This window comes from Asparagus officinalis, chromosome 10 (assembly GCF_001876935.1).
Source record: "Asparagus officinalis chromosome 10, Aspof.V1, whole genome shotgun sequence".
Lineage (NCBI taxonomy): Eukaryota > Viridiplantae > Streptophyta > Magnoliopsida > Asparagales > Asparagaceae > Asparagus > Asparagus officinalis.
Genome location: NC_033803.1, coordinates 57,772,979 through 57,783,382, shown reverse-complemented (window position 1 = coordinate 57,783,382; position 10,404 = coordinate 57,772,979).

Sequence of the window (10,404 nt, the reverse complement as noted above, 5' to 3'; positions counted from 1 at the left end):
CAACATGAGACAACGTAGGTGGTTAGAGCTTATGGCGGATTATGATCTTGATTTACAATATCACCCAGGACGAGTTAATGTAGTGCCAGATCATTTGAGCAGGAAACCTGTGGCGATGAGACTCACCAGACAGCGGGAGTTGCTAGCTGAGTTCTGCAGGATGAACATGGAGGTTATATTACCTGGAGTAGGGAGACAGTTGATGAGTTTACATTTACAGTCAACTCTGGTGGACCGAATCAAGGCTGCCCAGTTCGAGGATGCTTGGTACCAAAAATTTAAGAAACAAGTGGAGTTCGGGGAGAGAACTGATCTACAGATACAAGAGGATGGATCCTTGTAATTCCGTGGTAGGTTGTGTGTGCCTAAGGGTGATGTTAGACGAGAACTGTTGGAGGAGGCACACAGTTCAGTGTTTTCTATTCATCCAGGAGGCACGAAGATGTATCAAGACTTAAAAGAGCATTATTGGTGGCCAGGAATGAAGATGGAGATAGCCCGAGGACAGCTTGGTTATTGCAGCCCCTTCCTATTCCCGAGTGGAAGTGGGAACATGTTACGATGGACTTTGTCACAGCTCTGTCGAGGAGCCAGAAGGGAAACAACACCGTATGGGTAGTAGTAGACCGACTCACTAAGTCAGCTCACTTCATACCATTTCGAGTTGGGCAGACAATAGAGAGTTTAGCGAAGCTGTACATGACAGAGATAGTACGCTTGCATGGGGTACCAGTTAGTATTGTTTCTGATAGAGACACACGATTCTTATCACACTTTTGGAGGAGCTTGCACCAGTGTCTTAGGACTAGACTGAGTTACAGCACGGCTTACCACCCTCAGACAGATGGACAGTCCGAGAGGACTATACAGATTCTGGAGGACATGTTGCAGGCATGCATGCTGGATTTCAAGGGTTCTTGGGAAGACCACTTACATTTGGTGGAGTTTTCTTATAACAACAATTATCAGGCTAGCATCCAGATGGCACTTTATGAGGCATTATATGGGAGAAAATATAGATCTCCTACCTGTTGGGATGACTTGGGAGAGCGGCGCTGCTAGGTCCTGATATGATAGTGCAGACAGTGGATAGGATAAAGACAATACGGGAGCGCCTTAAATCAGCTCAGGATAGATAGAAGAGCTGGGCTGATGCTAAAAGGAGACCTCTACAGTTTTAGGTTTGAGAGCATGTTTTCTTGAGGATATCCCCAACTAGAGGAGTTATCAGATTTGGCAGCCGCGGGAAGCTTAGTCCACGTTTCATTGGTCCTTTTGAGATATTGGAGAGAGTAGAAGAGGTGGCATACTGGCTAGCTTTGCCTCCAACGTTGGATGGAGTGCATGATGTGTTCCACGTATCACAACTTCGACGATATGTGCGGGATGAGACCCATGACCTAGACATCGCAGAGCTTCAGATTGGGACGAATTTATCATATGAGGAGCGACCGATGAAGATCTTGGATCGACAGGAGAAGGTTCTCAAGAACAGAACTATCCCACTTGTCTTAGTATCATGGGGACATCATGGACCTAGTGAGGCAACCTTGGAGCGAGAGGATGACATTCGTCAATGCTATCCACATCTCTTTGCTACAGGTGACTTTTATTTTTTATTATGGTCGGATAAATTTCAAGGACGAAATTTCTTTTTCTTAGGTGGGTAGGATGTAATAATTCATTTATTTTATTTTATTTTGCCAATCAATTATGTTAGAGGCCCACATGATGAAAGGAAAAATAAATAAATAAATAAAAACAAATGACACAAAGGGCCCATTAGTGTTAACTTAGTAAAGCCCATACACAACTCCCTCTCACACCCTTGTTCATCCATTCACGGGTGAAAAATCATGAGATTTTGGTTTAGGTGATATAATACCTAACTAAACCCCTTAATCTCCTCTAATCTTCACTAACAAACCTAACTAACCCCATGATCTCCACTTATCCTCACTAACACACCCAACAAAAATCTTATTATTTTTATTATTTTTGTTTTTTGTTTTTTTCAAGCGAGTATCCTTTCCTCAATTATTATGTTTATTATCATTATTATTTGGATTTCCTTCATGCAAGCATCTCTTCCCCCAATTAATTTATGTATATGTATATATTTAGCTTATGCTTCCTGCAGTAGTATTTTTCCCCCATTCTAGTTCATAGAAATAACTAATAGAATTCAAGTTTAAAATTATTAGAAGATAACAATTTTTTTTCTCATTTATTTATTTTATGTTCCTCCCCATGATCTTATCATTTTATTGATATGAGTATTATAAATTTCACATAATTTTTCGTACAAATCAGAAGATAACAATTTTGACTTATATAAAATATATAAATTTATTTTATTTAATTTGGAAGTATTTATTTAGGATCTTAACTAAAAACCGAAGTTTATTTATTATCTGCATCAGTTATGACAATGAAAGTTTAATAGGTTGTAGTGGTTAGTTGCTTGGACGATGACACACGGGTCCCTAGTTCAAATCTTGGACTCTTCAATTTTTTTTTTCATAAATAAGTGTATTGATTCAGTTTGAACACAAACTTGTACATTTCTGTATTATTATGGCCATAGATGCAATTTGGTGTTGTGGTTAGCTTCTTTGGACTGTTACTCCTAGTTCTGGAGTTCAAATGCCCTAGCTGGTAAAAAAAATTATGTTTGTTGTTGGGCCTGAGTTCTTTTGTGGGCCTTGATTTTTTATTTAGAGTTTTAAAAGAATGTGAGGTTGCCAACAGAAGAAGGGATGATGCCGGTTTTGGGTGCAGGGTTAGGATTAGTAGTTTTAGTTAGGGTTAGGTGATTATTTATCAAATTTTCTGTTTGTTATTCAAATATTAGTTAATTTATGGATTCCAACCTAATCCATAAAAATTTTATGGACAAGTTTGAGTTTTATGGAATCCCACTTTTTTTGGTTTTTAATGTTTGTTTCACCCAAAGGATTAGTAATCCCACTTTTATAGAATTGGTCCAATTCCTAATACCATGTTTGGTTCAAGAAGAATATTTTTCTTGGGATCGTTACTGTAGCAACGACCATCTCAATTTTCATTTAAAAAATACTGTAGCAACATATTTAAGCCCCCAAAATCATATTTCCAGCAGCAAACACTGTAACAACATTTACATATCACTGTAGCAACGGATTTAAGGCCCAAAAATCATATTTTCAAGCAGCAAACACTGTAGCAACGGATCTTTCTTAGGCAAATCACTGTAGCAACGGCTATTTCAGGGGCATGGTGGCTATAAATTCACCTTGAGGCCTCACAAATAATCCCATCATTCTCATTTTTCAACAATAATAAAATTCTCAAGCTCTTCAATTTGCTGCCCCGACATCAAGGATGATATCAGAAGAGTGCTGGCAGAATTATGAAGTTTATTGCGACTGCAATCTCCGAACACCGATGAAAGTGTGCAAGAATGGTAAAAATAAGGGTAGGTGTTATTGGGGGTGTGCAAAATTCCCAAATAAAGAATGCAATTTTTTCGAATGGGCTGAAGAAAGAGGAGAGTCATCAAGCACCCAAGGAAGCCAATATGTCAAAGAAAATAGGTACGGAGATAAATATATCTTGCAATCAAAGAAGCTGAAGAAAGAATTGAGACTTGTTGAAAATCAACTACTAGCTTGGAAAATTTTTGTAATTTTCTTAGCAATTTTTTGTGTTATTTTAATTATTACAAACTTCATGTCATGTACTTGTAATTGCAAAAACTATTGAGGATGTAATAAAAACTGTTGTTTGAATTGGGTACAAATTCTAATTGATATTGTATGGCTCAGTAATAGATCAACTTGTCATCATTGATTGCCCCACCTATAACTTACATCTTTATTACAGATTGCATTATAAGGATGAATTTCCTCGCCTAGACATTGTCAATTCAATGTAGGCTGCAATCTCATCCCCTTTTGCCTCATCTGGATATAATAAACGATGTAAGTTAGATTGCATTATCAGTAAACGCTGATCATCATCATTGCCATATATCAAGTGCAAGGAGCTGCACAAGCTCAAAACTAAACAGCAAGTAACCCACAGGCTCGGAAAAACAAAACAGCAGCATGGTGAGAATGTATGATGGGGAAAAACAAGCAACAAACCCCAGCTCCTGCAAGCACAAACCCAGCAACAAAACAGCAAAAAACCCCGCAGCAGCAGGAGCTGCCAAACTGAGGAAAAACAGGCACAAACCCCAGCTAGCAAGGAGCTACTCAAGCTCAGAATAAAACAGCAACAACCCCATTAGCAAGGAGCTACACAAGCTCAAAAACAAAACAGCAGCAAACCCAGCAGACAGGGGGTAAACAAGCAACAAACCCCAGCTCCTGCAAGCACAAACTCAGCAACAAAACAGCAACAAACCCAGCAGCAGCAGGAGCCGTAAAACTGAGGAAAAACAGGCACAACCCCCAGCATGCAAGGAGCTACACAAGCTCAGAACGAAACAGCAACAAATCCCAGCTGCAAGGAGCTACACAAGCTCAAAAACAAAACAGCAACAACCCCATTAGCAAGGAGCTACACAAGCTCTAAACAAAACAGCAACAACCCCATTAGCAAGGAGCTACACAAGCTCTAAACAAAAACAGCAGCAAACCCATATGACAGGGGGTAAACAAGCAACAAACCCCACCAAGCCCTAGCACAAACCCAGCAACAAAACAGCAACAAACACAGCAGCAGCAGGAGCTGCACCACTGAGGAAAAACAGGCACAAACCCCAGCTAGCAAGGAGCTACACAAGCTCAAAAACAAAACAGCAACAAATCCCAGCTACAAGGAGCTACACAAGCTCCAAAAACAAAACAACAACAACCCCAGCAGCAGCAGGAGTAGACAAGCAACAAACCCCAGCAGACAGGGGGCAAACAAGCAACAAACCCCAGCTCCTGCTGCAGACGGGGTCAACAAGCACAAACCCTTCAACAAAACAGCAACAAACCCTTAGCTTCAGCAGCAGGAGCTGCAAAACTGGGGAAAAATAGGCACAAACCCCATTAGCAAGGAGCTACACAAGCTCAAAAACAAAACAACAACAACCCCATTAGCAAGGAGCTACACAAGCTCTAAACAAAAACAACAGCAAACCCATCAGACAGGGGGTAAACAAGCAACAAACCCCACCAAGCCCTAGCACAAACCCAGCAACAAAACAGCAACAAACACAGTAGCAGCAGGAGCTGCACCACTGAGGAAAAACAAGCACAAACCCCAGCTAGTAAGGAGCTACACAAGCTCAAAAACAAAACAGCAACAACCCCATTAGCAAGGAGCTACACAAGCTCTAAACAAAACAGCAGCAAACCCATCAGACAGGGGGTAAACAAGCAACAAACCCCAGCTAATGCTAGCACAAACCCAGTAACAAAACAGCAACAAAACCAGCAGCAGCTTGAGCTGCAAAACTGGGGAAAAATAGGCACAAACCCCAGCTAGCAAGGAGCTACACAAGGTCCAAAAAAGCAGCAACTAACCCAGCTATCAAGGAGGTACACAAGCTCCAAAAAACAGCCACAAATCCAAACTCAAGGAACCAAACAAACCCAAGAACAAAACAGTAACAAACCTGATGGCAAAATAACCCAAAGCCAAATAGCTAATAAAGCAAAGGAGCAACATTAAGAGCTCATTGGTCATGCCTATCCATACTTACCTGCATCAAAAGTTAAAAAGTATCAATTCATTATGAGACATTGAGTCAACAAAGGCACATAACATTTCCTCTTCACGATTTGATTTTTTAGGTTTCTTGTTAGAAGATGAATTCATGTTGTCTTTACTCTTAGACTTACATCTAGTTGGTTGTTGTTGGTTACAAGCATCAGATTGTGGTGTACTTCCACTCTCCTCTGGAATTTCACTATCATCTTCAGGAATATGTATGGACCTACTAGACCTAATGTTAGCATACACAGGCCTAACAAATTCACCCTTAGCTTGGTCATCACCCATGATAGTTTGTAAATTTTTGAAGTGAGGTAGGGGTTTGTTTATGTACGCTTTGAACTTAGATTTGGATTTGTCCTGCAACAAAAAATAATCATAAGTTGTGAACCAAACGTATTAATTACTAACAACAATGTAGATGCTGAATGTTATACCTGAGACCACGATTTCAAGGTTTCGTCATCCAGTGTAATCATTTTATTTATTTCATCCCACCCAGCTCCACTTATATCAAGGCAAGCCTTCATGTCATTGAATTTGTTTCTCAAGCATTTCAAGTGGTTAATGACATGTATATGAGTGAAATCAGTCCTAAATTGCATGTTGATTTTCATCGCTGCCATTTTATAAGCTTCTGCCTTGAAGTTCTTGTCTGGCTTTAGCCCATCTAATGCTAATTCTGCAAGATAAGGAATGAGAACGTCATCGTGCTCTGGAAGCCAAAACTTATTAGCCACACCTCTTGAGTTCAACCTTGCCCCCAGTCCCGATTTCTTATGAGCTAATTTTTTCCCTTTTTTTATTGGTGAAGTATGCTCCTCACCATCAACATCATGAATAACCTTCTCTGCTGAATCCCCAGTGTTTGGTGAAAATTGATTGTGTCCACTACTTTGAGAACTAGCTGTGGGAAATAGAAAACCTTTTGGGCTGCTTAACATGCTCACGTATGACATTGGTTACTGTGTCATTCCACCATAATTAGCATCATATAATGAGAATGGTGAGAATGTATGATGGGGTGAAGAGAAAGGTTGTGGTTGAACAGGCGTGAAGTTCATGTTTATGTTAGCAGCTGGACTTGGCGGAGCATTAGAATGAGAAGGCAGGGCTGCTTATCTGCCTTATTGTTAACCATACCTAATATATATTGAACAAGTAGACATTATTATTAAAGAAGGCAAAATCAATATATAATATGCATGCATTTAGCAATTTGCGTTAGAAAAGGAATATACGAAACGCCTACATGTATAGAAACAACATGAAAAGGTCGAAGATGATAATCGTAGTAATGTTTAGTACATGCTAAGAAACATTAAAATGGATAGTTGCGAACAGTAAGAAAATAATACAAGTTATTACATCGAGATAGAACAAACATCACATTAAGCTAAACCACTTTCCATTGTGTTACCACCATTATACTTTGCACAATAATCCACCCACATCGCCCAAGCAATTTGATCTCGTAGCTCCTTCCATTCATTTCTTGAATCTCGATCCTCTCTGTGTGTCCTAGTTTGAGTATAATCCACCACACTTGAGTCATCGTCATTGGTCACTTCCCCATTATCTTCATCAATGTCTATATTTTCATTTAAAATATCATCATCTGGATCTTCTATAGCAATGAAATTGTGTAACACGGTTCACGCTAGTACAATGTCCACTTGAGTGGGAAATGGATAATTTGGCTTCGCCGATAGTATTTTAAACCGGTTCTTCAATATACCAAATGTGCATTCAATTTTTGATCTTAAACTTAAATGCCTTAAATTAAACAACTCTTTTCTATTCTTTGGTGTCCTACCGGTGTGCTCTTTTAAATGATATCGTACACCGTGATATGGGGATATGAAGCCTGGCATTGTGGTGTATCCCGCGTCACATAGGTAATATTTACCTACATTACAATTAAACAATATCTTCATATCACACACTATTGACAAGTATTTAATTTTTTTCTTAATTGTGAACAAGTAAGAATTAATACCATCATAAACTCGAAGCCCGTAAGGCTGTGGTCTCGACAAAGCATCTTGTAATATCCTATAGTCATTTGCTGCTCCCTCCCACCCAGCTAGGACATAGGTGAATAGTTTATTAGGGGTGCATGCTGCTAGGACGTTTTGTGTCACACATTTTCTCCCTCTAAAATGGGCAACTAGGTTACTGGGTAATACTGCGTCAACGTGTGTGCCATCTATCATACCAATGCAATCCTATAAAAAAATATAAGTTAATAATATATTCAATAAAATACATATTCACTTTAAAACAGATGTTGAGGTGTATGTATTATTTTTACCTTGAAGTAAGGAAAATAATTTGGGTTGTTTGCAATCTCTGCAGGAACTTCATTTGGAGCTTGCTTCATATAGCGATCACGTAACCCATTCATTGCTTGTAGGACTTTATTGAAATACCTACTCACTGTTTCTCCCGATCTTATGAACTCAGTCCTTATTATTCTATTTTTAGTTTTATGCCCGATCTTATGAACTCAGTCCTTATTATTCTATTTTTAGTTTTATGCCCCACTATACTCAGGAACATAGCAAGCTGTTCTTCGACTTGAACATGTCTTGAATCCTCTAATAAACCGTTTTCTTTCATTACTGCAGCAAGTTTAAAAAAGACACTCGGTCTCATTCTAATGTAAGACCGACAACTATCACTATAGCCTTCCAATACACGTTTGAAGTGAGCTTCTCTACAATAAATTTTTTGGATTTTTTCCTCCTTCGTACAAGATGAAATTCTCTTGCGCTTAGCACGCATTCTCAGAATACATGTTATTATTGTGACCACCGCAGACACAGCTGTATTAGCACACATCCTCTTCAATTGTTCTTCATCTACGTTTTCCATCTAAATCCATTGTAAAATTAGCATATATTTACAACTTAACATTAATATTGTTTGAAAACTAAAGATAAATAAATAACTAATAAAAATATTAAAATCATAAAACCATATATCTACATATCCACAAATATATATAAAGTAGTGAAACAACTATTTCATATTTTGCACCCTAAGCATGCACGCTGATCAAACAAATGTAATTAAGTTTTCCTTTCCATGGTTTAGTCATTTGAAATTCTACAACAACAACAAGCTCAGAGAACCAAAGCTCACTAATCAACTATATACCAAAACCCCACAGACAAATAGATGCCAAGCAGTTGCGAATGAAACCCCACTAACAAATAATTCTAATAAAATCAGTAATAAACTATATACCCACATCAAACAACCACCGAACAATACCCTTGTTTCAATAATTAAACATATACCAAATTCAATAATTCCACTACCAATGTTACTTTAATCAGAGCAAGCACAATTAAATAATCAAATTATAAGGGTTAAATTGATTTATACCTGCAGATGCCAAGCTGTTGTGAAGGAAAAAATTTAGAAATTGATGTCGTTACCAACAAACCCCACCGGACGGAACAACCAGCAAACCGAAGAACCCAACAACAATATCAAAGATCAGCGGGAGAAGAACAGCATAAAAAACCCAGAAATTGATGTCGTTACCAACAAACCCCACCAACAAAGATCAAAATCGAAGAACAGCGGACAGCGGGAGAAGCCGAGCCCAAAATCTAGGGCAAATCCACAAACCGAAGAACCCAACAACAATATCAAAGATCAGCGGGAGAAGAACAGCCAGCAAGCCCAGAAATTGATGTCGTTACCAACAAACCCAACCAACCAAAAACAATATCGAAGAGCAGCGGATCGCGGGAGAAGCCGAGCCCAAAATCTAGGGAAAATCCACAAACTGAAACCCAAATAATATCGAAGAACAACGAGAGAGGAGGCGTGAAGGAACTTGGGAGAGGCGGGGGGGGGAAGACCCAGTTGCGATTCCAGAGCTAGGGTTCGAAATCGAGAGGATTAGGAATCAGAAAACGAAAACAGTGGCAAATGTTAGATTTCTCGCCCAAATCCTCTCCCCCCCCCTCCGATTTCGGTTTCTTGAAAAAACCACGACTGTAGCAACTTTATGGAATACGTAATCCATAAATTTTTCCCCAGCCAAACTCTAGATTAGGATTCACAAAGATTTCATAATTTACACTATTGCCATTGTCAGACCCCTAATACTAATCCTTTTCTATAAAAGTGTGAAACAAACAGCCCCTTATTTTGAGTACCTTGTTATTCTTTGAAATGGATTGTGTGGTTGAATTCCGTGTTGATTAGCAAAGTCATCAAATAGGCTAGATTGTGCATGAAGACGATTTCCGTCAAAAAATATGATTTATAAGCATGTTTTCACAACATGGCTATGCTCTCGATATCGATATCCCGATATGAGATTTTTCCTTGGCTATTACTATTATAGCATCGACTAGACGATGTACCCCTCTTGATTTGGACATGTTCTGGGTCACGGTTATCTTTCATAGTTTTAAGGAAGCCGTTCCACGGTAACTCTGTGGTTAGTGCATAACATTTTATGCACAGTCACTTAGATTAAACAGAAAAATATGGGGTTTATAAAAGGGGAATTAGATAGAGAATATAACATGTATATAAGCGGAGCTTGTGCGCATTCTTTATATCCTAGTATATATATATGTATGAAATAAGGGCCCATCCTGACTTGAAGCCGTGTTCCCGGGACGGTTTATGGGAAACCGACTTATATATATGAAATATTATTTTCTAATTCGAATAATATCTAAA